The sequence below is a fragment of the Oncorhynchus nerka genome, linkage group LG25 (genome assembly GCF_034236695.1).
Source record: "Oncorhynchus nerka isolate Pitt River linkage group LG25, Oner_Uvic_2.0, whole genome shotgun sequence".
NCBI classification, from domain to species: Eukaryota; Metazoa; Chordata; class Actinopteri; order Salmoniformes; family Salmonidae; genus Oncorhynchus; species Oncorhynchus nerka.
This window is the reverse complement of record NC_088420.1, coordinates 24,486,466-24,505,131: the sequence shown is the minus strand read 5'-3', so window position 1 is coordinate 24,505,131 and position 18,666 is coordinate 24,486,466. Positions and strand designations below refer to the sequence as shown.

The window sequence follows — 18,666 nt, the reverse complement described above, 5'->3', positions numbered from 1 at the left end:
GACCAAGAAAGTGAAGATCTGGTACAGTGCTGTATACTACTCCCTTCACAGAACAGCACAAACTGGCCCTAACCAGAATAGAAAGAGTGGGAGGCCCCGGTGCACAACTGAGCAAGAGGACAAGTACATTAGAGTGTCTAGTATGAGAAACAGATGCCTCACAAGTCCTCAGCTTCAATAAATAGTACCTGCAAAACACCAGTCTCAATGTCAACAATGAAGAGGCGACTCCGGGATGATGGCCTTCTAGGCAGAGTTCCTCTATCCAGTGTCTGTGTTCTTTTGCCCATCTTAATCTTTTAATTTTATTGGCCCGAGAATTGAACCCTGTGGCACCCCATAGAGACTGCCAGAGGTCCGTACAACAGGCCCTCTGATTTGACATACTGTACTATATCTGAGAAGTAGTTGGTGAACCAGGCAAGGCAGTCATTAGAGAAACCAAGGCTTTTGAGTCTGCCGATAAGAATGCGGTGATTGACAGAGTCGAGAACCTTGGCCAGGTCGATGAAGATGGCTGCACAGTATTGTCTTTTAGCGATGGCGGTTATGATATCGTTTAGGACCTTGAGCCTGGCTGATGTGCATCCAAGACCAGCTTGGAAACCAGATTGCATAGCAGAGAAGGTACGGTGGGATTCGAAATAGACAGTGATCTGTTTGTTAACTTGGCTTTTGAAGACTTTAGAAAGGCAGGGTAGGATAGATATAGGTCTGTAGCAGTTTGGGTCAAGAGTGTCTCCCCTTTTGAAGAGGGGGATCACCGCGACAGCTTTCCAATCTTTATGGATCTCAGACGATACGAAAGAGAGGTTGAACAGGCTAGTAATAAGGGCTGTAACAATTGCGGCGGATAATTTTTAGAAAGAGAGAGACCAGATTGTCTAGCCCGGGCTGATTTGTAGGGGTCTAGGTTTTGCAGCTCTTTCAGAACATCAGCTATCTGGATTTGGGTGAAGGAGAAATGGGGGGGGCTTGGGCAAGTTGCTATGGAGAGTGCAGAGCTGTTGACCGGGGTAGGGGTAGCCAGGTGGAAAGCATGGCCAGCCGTAGAAAAATGCTTTTTGAAATTCTAGATTATCGTAGATTTATCGATGGTGATAGTATTTCCTAGCTTCCGTGCATTGTGCAGCTGGGAGGAGATGCTCTTATTCTCCATGGACTTTACAGTGTCCCAGAACTTTTTGGAGTTTGTGCTTCAGGATGCAAATTTCTGTTTGAAATAGCTAGCCTTTGCTTTCCTAACTGCCTGTGTATATTGTTTCCTAACTTCCCTGAAAGGTTGCAGCGCGCATCCAACCCGGAAGCCAGCCGCACCAATGTGTCGGAGGAAACACTGTGTACCTGGCCAGCCACAGGAGTCGCTGGTGCGCGACGAGACAAGGATATTCCTACTGTCCAATACCTCCCTAACCCGGGCCCTATGCCAATTGTGCATCGCCTAACAGACCTCCCAGTCGCGGCCGGTTACGATGGAGCCTGGGCGCGAACCCAGAGTCTCTGGTGGCACAGCTGGCGCTGCCGTACAGCGCCCTTAACGACTGCGCCACCCGGGAGGCCATCCTGGTAGGTTCCTTGATAACTTGTGTGAGGTTGAGGGCATCTAGCTTAGATTGTAGAACGGCCGGTGTGTTAAGCATGTCCCAGTTTAGGTCATCTAACAGTACAAACTCTTAAGATAAATGGGGGAGAATTAATTAACATATGGTGTCCAGGGTACAGCTAGGGGCTGATGGGGGTCTATAACAAGCGGCAACAGTGAGAGACTTATTTCTGGAAAGGTGGATTTTTTAAAGTAGAAGCTCGACCTGTTTGGGCACAGACCTGGTTAGCATGACAGAACTCTGCAGGCTATCTCTGCAGTAGATTGTGTCTCCAGTTCTATCTTGGCAGAAAATGTTGTAGTTGGGGATGGAAATTTCAGAATTTTTGGTGACCTTCCTAAGCCAGGATTCAGACACGGCTAGGACATCAGTGTTGGCGGAGTGTGCTAAAGCAGTGAATAAAACAAACTTAGGGAGGAGGCTTCTGATGTTAACATGCATGAAACCAAGGCTTTTACGGTTTCAGAAGTCAACAAATGAAAGCGCTTGGGGAATAGGAGTGGAACTGGGGGCTACAGGGCCTGGGTTAACCTCTACATCACCAGAGGAGTAGTAGGATAAGGGTACTGCTAAAGGCTATAAGAACTGGTCGTCTAGTGCGTTGGGGACAGAGAATAAAAGGAGCAGTTTTCTGGGCGTGGTAGAATAGATTCAGGGCATAATGTCCAGCAATGGTATGGTGGGATGTGAGTACAGTGAAGGTAAACCTAGACGTTGAGTGACAAAGAGAGAGGTTTCGTTTCTGGAGGCAGCAGTTAAGTCCGGTGAGATCTCCGTATGTGTGTGGGTTGGGACAAAACAGCTTTCTAAGGCATTTGGAGCGGAGTCCTGAGGCCTCTACTGTGAAATAAAACAATAGGAACTAGCCAAGGCAGCAGTAGACAAGGCATATTGACATTAGAGAGAGGCATAAAGCCATCACAGGTGTTGATCAGGAGAGCTAAGACAACAATGGGTAAATGGCGATGAATGGGCAGAGCGGGTCAGTTAGGTACATACAGGACCTGAGTTTGAGGCTGAGGCCGACAGGTATCAAAATGAGATACAGTGTTATTGAAACAGTCCAGGGGGCCTCAGCTGTGTAGCCGAGTGATCATAGGGTCACAAGAGCAGCAATAGGTGAGTCAGGGTGCGGTAGTCACTACTACGCTAGGCGAGCAGGGGACACAGCGTTCAGAAAAGCTAGCGGGCCAGGGCTAGTAGATGGTTCTTCTGCGACATCGTAACAGAATAGCCTGTTGAGACCACATCGGGCAATCACATCAGCAGTCCAGTCGTGATGGATTGGCGGGGCTCCGTGTCGACAATAAAGGGTCCAGGCCAATTGGCAAAGGAGGTATTGTAGCCCTAGAATTAGCTGGTATATGGGCTAGCTCGAGGCTAGCTCAAGGCTAGCTGGTGCTTGCTTCGGGACGCAGGCGTTAGCTAACAGTAACAGCTAGCTAGCTGCGATGATCCGGTGTAATGATCCAGAGCGGCAGGAATCCAGTGATGTTGGACAGAGAAGCAGTCAAAATATGCTCTGGGTTTGTATCGCGCTGTGCAGTCTGGCAGGTGTTATCCGAGCTAAGGCTGGCTGATGACCGAGAAAAAGGGGAAGACCACTAGCCGTTGCTAACAACGACTAGTAGCTAGTTAGCTGGCTAGCTCCTGATGGAAGCAGATCTGTACCACATTGGGTGAGGCGGGTTGCAGGAAAGTATATTTAGTTCGTAGATAGAATGTGAGATTAAGATGTATACGAAAAATACTGGATAATTACACTGGATAAGACACGGTATTAGACAAAGTCAAACACACACGTCCTACTGCTACGACCATCTTGTAGTTGAGTGTAGATTTTATGTAGATGTAGATATTCCATAAAAAAATCAGCTGTTTCCAGCTACAATAGTAATTTACAATATAAACACTGTATTTATGATCAATTTGATGTCATTTTAATGGACAAAAAAATTGCTTTTCTTTCAAAAACAAGGACAATTCTAAGTGACCCCAAACCTGAATGGTAGTGAATGTTGAAGAGTTATAGTCTAGTTATAGAAACATTTGTCGTTACTTTTTACATTGGAAGTTTCTCATGGTTTAGATATGTCTAATATATGCTTTTTGAATATTAAGTTATTAAAATAGGTTATTCGTGGTTTTTTAACATGGTAGCAAATGTAACTCATCTGACCTCAAACTGTAGCCCTTTCTTTTATTTCCAAAACACTTAAGCGTTCTGTCTCTGATAAACTCTTGTTATCTCTCTCAGAACGATCTTCTTGACCCTAACCAGGACCGGTCTTCTGTGTCACGGAGGCTCTACACTGCCAAAGCTGACTCTCGCTCCTCTGTTCTCATCCTCCTAGATCTATCCGCTGCCTTCGACCCCTTGAACCATCAGATCCTCCTCTCCACTTTCTCAGGACTGGGTGTCTCAGGCTCTGCACACTCTTGGATTGCAGCTTACCTGGCAGGTCACTCCTACCAGGTGACGTGGTGAGGATCTGTGTCTGCACCACGTACTCTCACTACTGGTGTCCCCCAGGGCTCTGTTCTAGGCCCTCCCCTCTTCTCTCTATATACCAAGTCACATGGCTGCGTCATATCCTCACATGGTCTCTCCTATCATTGCTATGTGGATGACACTCAACTACTTTCCACCTGGCACCCAGGTGGCGACACGCATCTCTGCATGCCTGGCAGATACCTCAGCTTGGATGTCAGCCCATCTCCTCAAGCTCAACCTCGACAAGACAGAGTTGCTTTTCTTCCCGGGGAAGGCCTGTCTGCTCAAAGACCTCTCCATCACAGTTGGTAACTCAACAGTGTCGCCCTCCCAGAGTGTGAAGAACCTTGGCGTGACCCTGGACAACACCCTGTCATTCTCTGAAAACATCAAAGCATGCTCTACAGCATCCGTAGAGTACGACTCAACCTCACACAGGAAGCGGCAAAGGTTCTAATCCAGGCACTTGTCATCGCCCGTCTAGACTACTGCAACTCGCTGTTTGCTGGGCTCCCCACTTGTGCCATCAAACCACTGCAACTTATCCAGAACACTGCAGCCACTCTACCTTCAGGCTATGCTCAAACCCTACATCCCAACACAAGCACTCTGTTCTGCCACCTCTGGTCTCTTGGCCATCTCACTCCTATAGGAGGGTAGTTCCCGCTCAGCCCAGTCCAAGCTCTTCTCTGTCCTGGCATCCCAACGGTGGAACCACCTTCCCTCTAAAGCTAGGACAGTAGAGTTCCTGCCCATCTTCCAAAAGCACCTGAAAACCCTACCTCTTCAAAGAGTATTTTAAATAACGCCCCCCCCTTTGAGGAAACGTGTACTTACTATGCTGGTGATATGTAATGGTCCCACCTAGCCATCTTAAGATAAATGCACTAACTGTAAGTTGCTCTGGATAAGAGCGTCTGTAATGAGTTTACCTTGAACAGTTTAACTTGACGTTTATTTCACTTCCAGGTATAGAGTAGACACCATGCTAGAATGCGGTGTGTCCTGTGTCACCTAACCTATTTTAGTGCATGTTAATACCAAAATTAATAACAATTAATAAATCAGAATCTAATCAATCTCTCCTTAACATGTGGTCCTTCCACGTGTAGTCATGCCAAAAGGCGAAAGGAAGGATAAGGAGGAGTAAATAGAAGCTGTGGAAAAAGAGCTGTATAAATATTTCACCTGGCAAAAGGGCAGATGGGTCTTTAAAATTAATTTCTAAGCTCTGCAAATATTAACATTAAGGGGAATTACAATGGGTATAGTAGCCATGCTGAGTCAATGCAACTGTAATGTCCCGGCTCCTGAGGGGCACCCTATTCTTAAGGTGTAGCAGCTTCACTAGGCTGCATTATGGAGGCTTGATAACTTAATATCCCACACACACACACACAAGGCCTTGCACAGACCGGGATCAAGTGCTCAAAACAAAAACAGGGCGCACTCGGCGCTTGAAAAACAATTACTGTCATAATTCATACTGTATGTCTAAATTCCCAACTTACCAACTGCCTCTGTAGCAAGTAAAAATTTGGTGCATAGGCCTGTTTATTTCTGCAACAACACACATCACAAATTGTAAGCAAGCTAGTTACATTGCCTCCTAAAGACATGACTGACATTGGGGAAAGAGAGTGGGCTATCAGCTGATCACAGATTTTTTTTGTGTGTGATTTATCTTCAATGCTCTTAAAATTCTTACATAACTTCATATTATTAATAATCTTCTAACTCTGGCTAACGCTGGCTGGTCGGCTAGTGGCTTGTGTGGATATTTTAGTGTATGGTGGTTAGCTAGTGTCTAGACTAGCTGTGTTGCTACTGCCCTGACACACACGTGCAACTCCCGACTGAAGGAGGGATGGAGTTGGGTCGGAGGGTCGTTGATGCAGCTGCTCCTTTCTCTGCGGCGCATATCAGCCAACCAGATTGAATATTGATGATGATGATGATGATGATTTAAATCAGGTGTTTTTAAATACTACTCAAACGTTATGCTTCTTTGGCAGTACTGTTGATATTGAAACTGTGTAGCTAGCTACACACACTCGACCGGTGGCATCTCAAGCCATGCATGTTTGCATGTTTGGATACTGGGCGTCCGCAATCTCCGTACAGGGCAGACAATGTCACGACGACTTGTGGGTTCAAAAACCCCAATGACAAAAACTATCTACAGTACCAGTCAAAAGTTTGGACACACCTACTCATTCAATGGTTTTTCTTTATTTCTACTATTTTCTAAATTAGAATAATAGTGAAGACATTAAACTTATGAAATGACACATGGAATCATGTAGTAACCAAAAAAGTGTTAAACAAATCAAAATAGTCTATTTTAGATTCTTCAAAGATGTCACCCGTTGCCTTGATGACAGCTTTGCACACTCTTGGCATTCTCTCAACCAGCTTTACCTGGAATGCTTTTACAACGGAGTTTCAAATCAAATTTTATTGTTGTGTAGCAAAATGCTTGTGCTTCTGGTTCCGACGGTGCAGTAATAGCTAACAAGTAATTTAACACCTCCCCAACAACTACCTAATACACACAAATCTGAAAGGGGTGAATGAGAATATGTACATATAAATATATGGATGAGCGATGGCCGAGCGGCATAGGCAAGGTGCGATAGATGGTATAAAATACAGTATATACATATGATATGAGTAATGTAAGATATGTTTATTTTTATTTATTTATTTCACCTTTATTTAACCAGGTAGGCAAGTTGAGAACAAGTTCTCATTTACAATTGCGACCTGGCCAAGATAAAGCAAAGCAGTTCGACAGATACAACGACACAGAGTTACACATGGAGTAAAACAAAAACAAAATATTTAAACATGATTAAAGTGGCATTATTTAATGTTCCACACATATGCTGAGCACTGTTGGCCACTCGCAAACCATCTCAATTGGGTTGAGGTTGGGTATTGTGGAGACCATGTCATCTGATGCAACACTCCATCACTCTCCTCCTTGGTAAAATAGCCCTTACACAGCCTGGAGGTGTGTTTTGGGTCATTGTCCTGTTGAAAAACAAATGAGAGTCCCACAAAGCGCAAACCAGATGGGTTGGTGTATCGCTGCAGAATGCTGTGGTAGCAATGCTGGTTAAGTGTGCCTTGAATTCTAAATAAATCATGACATTGTCACCAGCAAAGGAAACCATCACAACTCCTCCATGCTTCACGGTGGGAACCACACATGCAGAGATCATCCGTTCATCTACTCTGCGTCTCACATAGACACGGCGGTTGGAATCAAAAATCAAAATTTTGGACTCCAAACCAAAGTAAAAAAATTCCACTGGTCTAATGTCCATTGCTCATGTTTCTTGGCCCAAGCAAGTCTCTTCTTATTATTGGTGTCCTTTAGTAGTGGTTTCTTTGCGGCAATTCGACCATGAAGGCCTGATTCACGCAGTCTCCTCTGAAGACAGTTGATGTTGAAATGTGTCTGTTACTTGAACTCTAGCATTTATTTGGGCTGCAATTTCTGAGGCTAATGAACTTATCCTTTGCAACAGAGGTATCTCTGGGTCTTTCTGTGGCGGTCCTCATGAGAGCCTGTTTCATCATAGCGCTTGATGGTTTTTGCAACTGCACTTGAAGAAACTTTTAAAGTTCTAGAAATTTTCCAGATTGATTGACCTTCATGTCTTAAAGTAAAGATGGACTGTCATTTCTCTTTGCTTATTAGAGCTGTTCTTGCCATAATATGGACTTGGTCTTTTACCACATAGGGCTATCTTCTGTATACCCCCCCTACCAACACAACTAATTGGCTCAAACGCATTAAGAAGGAAAGACATTTCACAAATTGACTTTTAACAAGGGACACCTGTTAATTGAAATGCATTCCAGGTGACTAACTCATGAATCTGGTTGAGAGAATGCCAAGAGTGTGCAAAGCTGTCATCAAGGCAAAGAGTGGCTAATATGAAGAATTTCAAATATAAAATATATTTTGATTTGTTTAACACTTTTTTGGTTACTACATGATTTCATGTGTTATTTCATAGTTTTGATGTCTTCACTATTATTCTACAATGTAAAAATAAAGAAAATAAGTATGTGTGTCCAAACTTGCGACTGGTACTGTAAGTAGGGGTAAAGTGATTAGGCAACAGGTTAGATAATAGACAGTAGCAGCTGTGTGTCCAGTGTGTGTGCAAGAAAGTTAGTCCAAAAAGGGTCAATGCAGGTAGTCTGGGTAGCCATTTGATTAGCTATTTATCAGTCTTGTTTAAAAGTCTTATGGCTTCGGGGTAGAAGCTGTTCAGGGTCCTGCTGGTTGCAGACTTGGTGCATTGGTACCACTTGCCATGTGGTAGCAGAGAGAACAGTCTATAGCTTGGGTGACTGGAGTCTTTGACCATTTCTTGAGCTTTCCCCTGACACTGCTTATTGTAGAGGTCCTGGGCAGAGCATGTGAGCAGAGCTGGAGTAGATCAAGGTGTGGAGTGTGCCCGATTTGACTGGAGCGCAGAGCGAGTTTGACAAAGGCTGGACCGTCGGCCTTCTTGCACACTCCAGTAGTGCTCACTTCACGAGCTCTGGGCATACCCAGCCCAGCATGCATTTGTAGGCTACTTGTGTGCTGCTATAGCCCCTTGCTTTAGCTACTGTCATGGAGTTCGCTAAATATTTTCATAAAGAAACTGATAAAACAAACAGGTTAAAAATCAAGGTGACTTACAAAGATGAGGAGGACCAAGAGCAAGAGAGGGAGTGCAATGATGTAGTGTCTACGACTAAATAATCATTGTGAGATCTGAAAAGACACATATCCCGCAAGCATGATGGGTACTTTGTCACGCCCTGACTTGTAGAGAGCTTTTTATGTCTCTATTTTGGTTTGGTCAGGGTGTGATTTGGGTGGGCATTCTATGTCCTTTTTCTATGTTTTGTATTTCTTTGTTTTGGCCGGGTATGGTTCTCAATCAGGGACAGCTGTCTATCGTTGTCTCTGATTTGGAACCATACTTAGGTAGCTTTTTCCCACATGGGTTTTGTGGGTAGTTATTTTCTGTTTAGTGTTTGCACCTTATGGGACTGTTTCGGTTGAATTTATTCTCTTGTTATTTTGTATTAGTGTTCAGTTCAATAAACAACGTGAACACTTACCACGCTACGCTTTGGTCCGACTCCTCTTCCTCATCTGACGACGAAAGCCGTTACATACTTACTATGTGTACATGCTACCAGAAAGGAAGAAGGTGGCTAGCTAGCTAAGTGTGTCATTGTAGCAAAGTATTTCTAAACTAAAAATCAGATCTCTTAAAAGTGTTCATTTTCGTTCTGTTATATATATACTGAATAAAAATATAAACGCAACATGTAAACCCATTTTTCATGAGCTGAAATAAGATCCCAGAAATGTTCCATATGCACAAAAATGTTTCTCTCAAATTTTGTGCACAAATTTGTTTACTTCCTTGTTAGTGAGCATTTCTCCTTTGCCAAGATAATCCATCCACCTGACAGGTGTGGCATATCAATAAGCTGATTTAACAGCATGATTATTACACAGGTGCAACTTGTGCTGGGGAAAATAAAAGGCCACTTTATAATGTGCAGTTTTGTTACACAACACAATGCCACAGATGTCTCAAGTTTTGAGGGAATTACATGCAATTGGCATGCTGACTGCAGGAATGTCCAACAAAGCTGTTGCCAGAGAATTAAATGTTAATTTATCTTCCATAAGCCCCCTCCAATGTCATTTGAGATAATTTGTCAGTACGTCCAACCGGCCTCACAACCGCAGACCACGTGTAACCACGCCAGTCCAGGACCTCCACATCCGGCTTCTTCACCTGCGGGATAATCTGAGGTGGAGGGGGATGCTGAGGAGTATTTCTGTCTGTAATAAAGCCCTTTTGTGGGGAAAAACTCATTCTGATTGGCTGGGCCTGGCTCCCAAGTGGGTGGACCCGGCTCCCAAGTGGGTGGGCCTATGCCTTCCCAGGCCCATCCATGGCTGTGCCCCTGCCCAGTCATTTGAAATCCATAGATTAGGGCCTAATTTATTTATTTCAATTGACTGATTTCCTTATATGAACAGTAACTCAGTAAAATCTTTGAAATTGTTGCGTTATATATATTTTTCAGTATATATAATACGCTGTCATTGATTTTGCCCCTGTAGGCCTGAAATATTACCTCTTTCAAGCTTTCTGTTTTATTAGGGTTATTTGACCTAAATACCTTTTTTTTAGGCCTAACTATAGAAGAAAAAAATACAACTCCACATCCCTGCCCAGTCTGGCAAGAGTGGCCCGAAGGCCCTCCCGGGTGGCGCAGTGGTTAGGGGCGCTGTACTGCAGCGCCAGCTGTGCCATCAGAGTCCCAGGGTTCGCGCCCAGGCTCTGTCGTAACTGGCCGCGACCGGGAGGTCCGTGGGGCGACGCACAATTGGCCTAGCGTCGTCCGGGTTAGGGAGGGCTTGGTCGGTAGGGATGTCCTTGTCTCATCGCGCACCAGCGACTCCTGTGGCGGGCCAGGCACAGTGCGCGCTAACCAAGGTTGCCAGGTGCACGGTGTACCCTCCGACACATTGGTGCGGCTGGCTTCCGGTGTGATAAGAAGCAGTACGGCTGGTTGGGTTGTGTATCAGAGGACGCGATGAGACAAGATAGTAGCTACTACAACAATTGGATACCATGAAATTGGGGAGAAAAAGGGGTAAAATTCAACAACAAAAAAAAGAGTGTCCCGAAGGCTATTTAGCCCCAGTGGCTTTGCAAGTGCGGAGAGGGTATTCTCTGCTGCTGGCCTACTCTCCAGGCACCATCACATGAGTCTGAAGCCACAGACTGTGACCAAACTCATGCCTAATAAGGTGTTTCTTGTTTCATTTTTATTTAAGTCTAAGTCACAGCCTATATGCGCAATTTATGGACTATAATGATTTAACACAATGTTTAAATGCTGAGCACTATAATGTTCCTGCCAGCCTAGTGTGTCGCACTCGCAAATACTTCAGTTTATTTATTTGTAGACTATAGCCTTGAAATAATAGGATAATAATATAACCTAAATAATTGAGTTTAATGTCTGGCCAGTTCAATCAATGTGGATGTCTATGATTGGTTCAGATTTGGTCCGGTCTGTCTGTTGAAATCAAGGAAGGTCTAGACCGCACCATTTATTTAAAAAATGTACATTAGCGTTGGTCCGTGCTTACTGTGGTGTAGCCTACAGTGTCGACCCACAATTACATTTTATGAATGGCCATCCATGTGGTAGGCCTAACGTTTGTGAAATGGTTAGTTGCATTGGCTTTATTAGTCCTGATTCCTGTGACTAATCAATTTGGCTATTTAAAGATACAATATACAGAAATCTCTCCACCATTTCCTGGTTTCTAAAATTCCAGTAGTGCTCCTAATTTCAGTTTACTGTATGTGACAAAACAAGCAGTCATTGTGAAGAATCATTGTAACATCTAAACCGCTGTGAAATATATTTTCCATAAATGAAAATATTGTATTTTAGCTGTTTGAAACTGGTGTACAAAACCCGAAAGTAAAAGACTCCAAAACAAAATGTAAGAACGGGCAGCAATAAAATCGAGCACATAGAACAGATCTACCGCTTCTTAGGCTTTCAATGAGAATGGCAGATCTGTAACTCATTTTCTATGTGAATCACCCAAAAAGTTACATATTGCAGCTTTAAGCTCTGAATGTCAGCTGTCCAACTGTATCAGGAGTTATCCTGAGCCTGTTTTCAATGAGAATCAATGTGTTTACACAGCGGGTAATGCAGAACTATTGTGTTTTTCCCTATGATCACCTTGTCAAAAATGTACGGATACAAACTCCATTACGTGTTGTCCATTTTACTTTGACCTGTCCTGTTTTTAGGATATGATTGTTAAAATGCCATATTCACATCAAAGCACATTTTTTATTTGAAGGATGTTTAAAATATGAGTAACACATCAAACAGCAGTGTTGCGTCAGCCGGTTCTTACTTCTGTGTAGACCTGCTAGACCTATTAGTTTCCCCAAATATTTCACCTTAATGGAGTTAATGAAGTCCCTCCACCCCCTCTCTTTTCCTCCCCTCTCCTCTTTGTCTCTGTCATAATAATGTGATGTTGCCAATAGCCAGAGCCTTATCTAGTGCAGGAGAGGAGACAGCCAGGCCTGGTGGAGCCAACCAGATGCTGCTGATATTGTGCAGCACTAGGACCTACTTGGGGAACCACACTAAGACAAATGTCAATGTTATGTGTTTTCTTTTGGATGTTTTTTTATTTTTTGAATGACAAAAGCACTGTTTGGCATGGATGCACAATCCTTTGTCTGTTAGCCATCTGTAGTGGTGTCATTAACACGGCAGTTATGTCATGCGTCAGAGCCCACATCCTCAAATCAAAGTTTTACTCGCTTCTCACTGAACGTTTTTCCTTCGTATGGATTGGATTGTTATCTGTGTGTGTGTGTCTGGTGTGTCCATCACTGCAGAGGATCTGATCAAGCTGCTGTCTGTCAGTCTGTCTGTGATTGTGTCAGCCTAGTGCGTATGTGGGCTGGTAGCCACTATGGACCAGTGAGTCACTTTGCCCAAGCTGAGACTAGTGATTGAACAAGGTCAGAGCTGATAGGAGAGTAGTCTGGAGGAGGAGGGAGCAGAGCAGGTGAAGTTGACTACATCAGGTTCAGAGAATGTCCATGGAGGAAGGAGCAGAGCAGGTGAAGTTGACTACGTCAGGCTCAGAGAATGTCCATGGAGGAAGGAGCAGAGCAGGTGAAGCTGACTACGTCAGGCTCAGAGAATGTCCATGGAGGAAGGAGCAGAGCAGGTGAAGCTGACTACGTCAGGCACAGAGAATGTCCATGGAGGAAGGAGCAGAGCAGGTGAAGTTGACTACATCAGGTTCAGAGAATGTCCATGGAGGAGGGAGCAGAGCAGGTGAAGCTGACTACGTCAGGCTCAGAGAATGTCCATGGAGGAAGGAGCAGAGCAGGTGAAGTTGACTACATAAGGTTCAGAGAATGTCCATGGAGGAAGGAGCAGAGCAGGTGAAGTTGACAACATAAGGTTCAGAGAATGTCCATGGAGGAAGGAGCAGAGCAGGTGAAGCTGACTACGTCAGGCACAGAGAATGTCCATGGAGGAGGGAGCAGAGCAGGTGAAGCTGACTACGTCAGGCTCAGAGAATGTCCATGGAGGAGGGAGCAGGGCAGGTGAAGCTGACTATGTCAGGCTCAGAGAATGTCTATGGAGGAGGGAGCAGAGCAGGTGAAGCTGACTACGTCAAGCTCAGAGAATGTCCATGGAGGAGGGAGCAGAGCAGGTGAAGCTGACTACGTCAGGCTCAGAGAATGTCCATGGAGGAGGGAGCAGAGCAGGTGAAGCTGACTACGTCAGGCTCAGAGAATGTCCATGGAGGAGGGAGCAGAGCAGGTGAAGCTGACTACGTCAGGCTCAGAGAATGTCCATGGAGGAGGGAGCAAAGCAGGTGAAGCTGACTACGTCAGGCTCAGAGAATGTCCATGGAGGAGGGAGCAGAGCAGGTGAAGCTGACTACGTCAGGCTCAGAGAATGTCCATGGACTTGGTCACTGGGATCATTTCCACTTTCCATGGAAGAACTCATTTCTTTCTCTAATCACTCAGTCAACTTCTCTCTTATTAACACAAGGCAGATGCTGTGATGTGCTTGCCTGGACTTTCACATGATATCTGATTCATTATATTGGATGACATTGGCACTAACATTGTTGAATGTGACAGGCTGGTATAGCAGTAGTTGTGGCCTGAAGGTGAACTTATGTTGCTGTCTTGTACTTGTTTTGTAACATAAGGTGCTAGAAGCACTCAATATGTCCTCGCCTGCCTTGGCTAATTACTGCATGTTGTTGGTGTCATGGCTCTGGTTAGAGACACAGTACAGTCATTCTTGGCCCACTGCTAAAGCCCTAGACACTGGCTGTGATGTAGAGCACACTACACAGAAAACAATGTATTTCACTGATATCAGTACATTTGATACATGCCATAAGACCATACAGCTACTTGCCTGTTTTAATGACTCATTTTAGTGGTTAGTTTTGGGTTAATTTGCTAATAGCCTACCTGAGTCATCATATAAAAGACTGCCCAAACTGCCTCCTCTCTGATAACACAGTGAAGTTCAAAATCAACACTCATTCAATCATTCCTAGTTTTTCTTTCTTGTCTTATATTAGAGATAAGAAGTGATGGAAATTGTTTTATTATATCAGCTATCAAGTAAATTACTTTATTCATCTTTCCACAATAGAGTTTTATGAGCTTGCTTGAACTGTGATAAGGTGTCCAATCTGGCCTTACCCAATTACATACCTTTCCTCCCCTAAACAGCAGTCTTTTATTTTGTCATTTGTCTGCTGGGGTTTCTTGTGCATTATGTGTTGCCAATTAATCAACGTTAAGCCCATTTAAACCTGAATCTTGTTTATGTTGGGGGAAAATGTCATTCCCACCTCTCCCCTTCAAAGGGATGCACAAAAAGATGATTTTGTATTTTCGATTTGATTCACCGCTGCTTCCGCTGTTGGGCGGCCTGCGGAAGGTATTTGTGAAATTATACCCACTATACTTTCCTTTTCCCTTGCTGCCGTCTGTTGTGTGTTTGCTCTCTGTGCCATGCTGTGGCTGTTAAAACATGTAGAATAGAGCTTAAAAATAACTGGAATCACAATCATTTGTACTAGCGTGGCTTTGTTGGGCAATGCCTGTTGGGAGGCTGATTTGTATGTAGAAGTGTGATAGAAATGTGCAAATTCAATTGAGTTAAATTTGTTCATATAGTAATCTATTTTCCAGTCCAACTCCTCCCCAGTCTGAGCCTCCTATACTGCACAACACACAGTCCTGTATTCTTCATCATTCCTCCATTAATCCATATCTTTCTATCTCTGTATCTCTCCCTCTCTCTCGCTCTCTCGTTGTCATTCCGCTGAAGGCTGAAGCATTAAGGGGTTTTAGAATTCCTATGGGGTTTATATGTGTGTAGGGAGGCTCAGTATACCACCGCTGCTTATCTAGAGACCAGAAACCACCCCTGCAGCACCAACTCTTACTGTGCAACAATGCATCCCACTATAGAGGGAGCCATAGCTTGACTACATTAGAGCGGTGAGGTGTTTTTGAGAAAGAGAGGGAGGTGTGCATATGGCCTGTGGTGTATTTGACGTCAAATGTCCTGGTTTGTGACCCCCGTATCAGCCTTTCTTGCTCAGTTTGTGCCCACACACAACACCACCACCACTTATTTCAATGATTTCCGCAAACATACATTCCCCCTCCTCCCTCCGCTCGCCGGCTCCAGAAGCAGCAGTTTGAAATTGCCGATTAGAGAGTAGCAAGTGTTTAAGTTGCCATGGCAACTGGGTGAGTCATCCCTCTGCGGTCAGTTTAGTCACACTTGCACTGTATATCCCTCCCTCTTCCTTCTCTCCCTCCTTTCCTCCCTCTCGCTCTGCTCTGACAACGTATGATTCTACCTTTTCTTTTGTCACCTTTGCTGTCGTCAGAGGGGGTGGCAGATGCAGGTCTTTACAGGTCAGCCACTGTTAGAGTCGTGAGTCAAGGATGGTAGAGAGGCGCTGTGACGGGGAGTTTGATGAGGGCAACCCGAGTGTCGCTGTGCTGCCTTTGATGACTTATTTATGGCCCAGGCTAATCAGTAAGCCCAGTGTCGACAGCTTCACAGGGGGGATAAAGGAAGAGAGAGCGCGGGGGGGATAAAGGAAGAGTGAGCGCGGGGGATAAAGGAAGAGAGAGCGCGGGGGGGGGATAAAGGAAGAGAGAGCGGGGGGGTAAAGGAAGAGAGAGCGCGGGGGGATAAAGGAAGAGAGAGCGCGGGGGATAAAGGAAGAGAGAGCGCGGGGGATAAAGGAAGAGAGAGCGCGGGGGATAAAGGAAGAGAGAGCGGGGGGGATAAAGGAAGAGAGAGCGCAGGGGGATAAAGGAAGAGAGAGCGCGGGGGGGATAAAGGAAGAGAGAGCGCGGGGGGGATAAAGGAAGAGAGAGCGCGGGGGGATAAAGGAAGAGAGAGCACGGGGGGGATAAAGGAAGAGAGAGCGCGGGGGGATAAAGGAAGAGAGAGCGCGGGGGGGGGGGGGGGATAAAGGAAGAGAGAGCGCGCCCAGACAGACTTCATTTAGCTGGTCTTCATTTGCTGAGAATGCCCAGAGCGCTTGGATTTCTGATTGAACAAGTCTAATAATGTGCGGATGTACATTTTGGTTAATTGTGGGGATGATTGTCGTTATGAGTGTGGCTTTAGTCATCTGGTGCTTTGAACCTGTGTTCACATGAACCTGTGTTCACATCAGGGCCAACTCATTGCCCAATTCATGAAAAATCATGACTCTATTATTATTAATGTCATGTAGTTTGAGTTTTATTTTCCTATTTCAACTTGGCATATTTTACTTACCTGTTAGACACTTTGTAATCTTGGTTCCTCAAGCAACAGATGACTGACAGATGTAACATGTTCTCCTCTCTATAATGAAGTGAAACCAGCTGCATATTGCTGCTGCTGTAACTACTGCTGCTACTCTCTATACTAGTCTGTTTTCTGTTAGCTCACCTGCACCCCGGCCTGCTCCTGTTTGGCTGCTTTTCTTCTCAGAGGGGAATTGGTATATATATATATCACTGCCTGTAGTTGATTAATAATGGTAATAATTGATTGAGCTCCCCTGAAGGAGCAGAGCCTAATGCCAAGACCACATGTGTTGTCATCTAATATGTGGGTTTCCTGTCTGAAGTTCTGTTGTTGAACAACTTCAGTTTGGATCAGCTACTCTACACTAGGCGACGGTTTACTGGGACACAGAAGTCTTGTCTTGGACAAAAAAACAAATTTTCAATTAAGAATCTCAATTGAACATGATTTTTAGTCTAGGACTAGTGTCAATCTGTGTCTGGGGAAACTGGCCCTGTATGTAGATAGCTGTGCTCTGTGCTAGTGGGAATACTGTTTGCTATATGTAGATAGCTGTGCTCTGTGCTAGTGGGAATACTGTTTGCTATATGTAGATAGCTGTGCTCTGTGCTAGTGGGAATACTGTTTGCTATATGTAGATAGCTGTGCTCTGTGCTAGTGGGAATACGGTTTGCTATATGTAGATAGCTGTGCTCTGTGCTAGTGGGAATACTGTTTGCTACTGGAGGGTTTTATTTGGCAAGTGGGTTTTGATTTTAACTCCAGAAGAACTATATCAGCTGTAAATGAAGCAGGCTGTTTTGGGTTGTGCTTTCACACAGTGAAGAGCACAGAAATAGCATGAAACACTTTGAAATTAAATATATTCTCTGTAGGCGAGACATTTTAATTTTCATCAGCAGTTAATGTGTGAATGTGATTTTTCTTGTTTGTGAATTGCAGAGTTTGATTTCTATGCAAAATGTCCTAATAAAAGAATCTTAGAAATTAGCAAGTCAGTCAAAAGCGCCTGTCATCAACCATCTCTGTAAAAATGCAAACCACAGAGGTACAAGTTAAAAAATAAGCCTACATTTTGTAAAAGCACACAGTAAAAATAAGCCTACATTTTGTAAAAGCACACAGTAAAAATAGGCTTACATATAGCAAGTCTCCCAGCACTTTCTGTCTGTCTACAAACTGTTGTTCAAAGCTGCTCTGTGCTCACCTCCCTCATTATCTTGATTACTCTGACCTGTTTCTAACAGTGTGTGGAGGTGAGAAGGAAAAAGTTCATCCTACTAGACACTTACAGTGTCTGACACAGATCTAATGTCAATTTGTAATTTCCTCCTAATGGTAAGCTGATCCTAGATTTGTGCATAAAGCTGATTTCTACCCGGAGTCTAACAAGATGGCTGACAGCATACTGTATGTTTCTCTAGTGAGCCATCTCAGACCGCTGACCTCTAACCCCTGCCTCTCTGTGTCTTCTCCCCAGGACGGGTGCATGAGGACGGGCTGGAGCAGAACGGGTACCGGGGGGCTGGGGCTCAGGACCCTGTGTGTGAACGGCACAGACACAGAGACAGACCAGGACCACTACCCAACCACCAGCAGAACCAGGTCCCGATCAGAACGCCTCTCCAGCTCCTCCTCCAACCCCTCACGCAAAGGAGTGTCCACCTACAGCCGCATCCGCAAGCTGTCCAACTGTAAGCAGCAGTGAGAGCAGCCCCCGAGTCCCCCAACCCTGAACACACACTGGACAGGTGAGGAGAAGGAGTAGTCATACAGGACACCTGTACAATGTTGTGGTCTACATCTAATTATAAATTGGGTGGTTCGAGCCCTGAATGCTGATTGGTTGACAACCGTGGTATATCAGAGCGTATACCACAGGTGTGACAAAACATTTCTTGTTACTGCTCTAATTACATTGGTAACCAGTTTATAATAGCAATAAGGCACCTTGGGGGTTTGTGGTATATGGCCAATATATCCACTCACTCTGTGTTGTGAATAAGAACATCCCTTAGCCGTGGTATATTGGCCATACACCACACCCCCTCGTGCCTTATTACTTAATTGTATGGAGACACCCTTTGGGGCTGATCCTGTGAC

General features: G+C 44.7%; 1 pseudogene; it reads left to right on the top strand.

Annotated features, from left to right (window-relative positions):
* Nucleotides 1-18,396, top strand: part of LOC115109780 (serine/threonine-protein kinase STK11-like) — a 35,795-nt pseudogene extending 17,399 nt beyond the window's left edge.
* Nucleotides 18,397-18,666: the final 270 nt, after the last annotated feature.